The 2,019-nt window shown below is 37.0% G+C and overlaps 1 pseudogene; it reads right to left on the reverse strand.

Annotated features, from left to right (window-relative positions):
* Positions 1–629: 629 nt before the first annotated feature.
* LOC137234175 (vacuolar protein sorting-associated protein 28 homolog) lies at positions 630–1,480 on the reverse strand (annotated as a pseudogene).
* Between the last annotated feature and the right edge of the window lie 539 nt (positions 1,481–2,019).

Below are 2,019 nucleotides of genomic sequence, written 5' to 3' on the forward strand. Positions count from 1 at the left end.
ATGATACGCATACGCATACGCGCATACGCAGTTTTTCACTTTCACATAAAATTGCAGCTAACAAATCGCTTCTAAATAATGGAGATGAAGGCGACATGATCATCGAGGACGTCCATACTATGAATTGCATTGGTGGTAATCAGTCGCCATCGCGACAAGGTACGACTGGAAGTCACTATTTGCAGATGTTGTCAGCACAACAAGCGGCAATTGCGTCTCAAATGATGCACGTCACACCGGGCGCACCTCAAAGAATGCTATGAACAGCTGAAGCATCAACTTCCTTTAAAAGAAGATGAACGCAAGAAAACCTCCAATTTAGCAATACTTGGCGAAGCGATTAAATATGTTAAAACCCTTAAAAAGAAGGATCAAGAGCTTGAAGCTGAAGTGGAGCAATTAGCTAAAACGAAAATAAATTCGCAACTTAAGCATATCTCATTAAATGCAGTTAAAAAACCGCTGAAGTATTTATAAGCATTTAACAGGTTGTGATAATCTGCAAAAACAAATACATAACTTTAAGTTTAATTAAAAGCTAAGATATTAAATAATTTTTAATTTCATGTGAAGAATATTCCTCCTCTAACACATAACAAATACTCTACGTTACTCCAACCACAAATAAACTATTGACTATGTAATAGTTTTGTAAAATCTGCATATGCCGATTCCAAATCAAAAGGAAACTGGCGCACTTGTCCTTCCAACTTTGTCCTTCCAACAACTCGTCCGAAGCTTGCATTTCATTCAGTGTACTCAGCCATGTTTCAACTTTTTGTTTTGCTTCAAAATCTTTCGGTATCAACGACAAGCGATCCATATTATCAGCCAAATCTTTCACATCCGGTTGTAAGGCATCCATTGTATTCATTTTCAAACGTAATTTATCCATAATCGTAATAAATAAAGAAACAATTTCAGCAATACATTTCGATGTGTTTCCCTTATCGTCTCGTATTGTAATTGGCCTATCTTCACGTATCCGTTCAAGTGCTGCTGGACAATCTAAGCGGAATTTTTTAGCGAATGTGTCAACATTGGGAAATTCATCACATTGGACTTGTTTAAAAGCAACTTTGTATTGTACTAAATATTTGGAACAGGCAGCTGTGTATTCTTGTGGTGTGATGCAGCCACGTAGATAAGCCTTTTCTAGTTGTTGAAGCGTATTGATAATTGCATATAAATCTGCCATATTATCGTATTTTTCACGTTCACGTGCATTTCGATAGAGTTTTACCTCTTCGCATAGTTCGGGACAATTATCTTGCATTTCCCCAATTAATTGCAAGTGTGTGCAAAATCCTTTGTTTCCTTTTTATTGAAAGCGATAAATGTAAATATAGATGCCAATTTTCAATCAGATGACGAATAATTTTGCCTATTGACTAGAGTTGTCAGCTGTTATGGTGAATTCTGAATCGAATCTGTGTTGGGTAGCGTCGAAGCGCAAGTGCGTCGCAACTTAAGCTTGTTTCATTAAAAAGGGAGTTAGGTCCAAAGTATGAACAAATGTTTCCTGGGCCATTTTTGGACTTTGACCTAAACAATTGTGAAAAGGAGCATTTGAATGAAACTACATCTCTTTCTTCTGGCCTAGGAAGTATATTATATAGTTCGTCAAGCTCCTTTTCGAGCGGAGGAAGTAATGGCAGCACGACCATGTCCTCACCGGTTGGTGCAAGTATATCCCTGCCCACTGCGTTATCACCTGTGATATCTAAAACTTATATAAATAGCAACATCTGCGCCTGCAAACAGCGTTAGTTCTTCGAATAATGTTTTGACAATTCAAATCTGGACATTTTGCCTTCACATATTTAACTGGATGTTGACGTGTATTGATCCCTTCCATTGGATTGAAATATCACTATTCTTAAATAAGTACCATCCAGTTGAACTTCTTTAAATTGCTATGTCGACAGGGTTAAAAGTATTATTAGATGCAGCTCAATATATTGAGCATCAAGAGAAGTTAAAGAGATCCCCAATAACGGCTTCAAATGATATTGTAGA

Source organism: Eurosta solidaginis, chromosome X (genome assembly GCF_040869045.1).
Source record: "Eurosta solidaginis isolate ZX-2024a chromosome X, ASM4086904v1, whole genome shotgun sequence".
Lineage (NCBI taxonomy): Eukaryota > Metazoa > Arthropoda > Insecta > Diptera > Tephritidae > Eurosta > Eurosta solidaginis.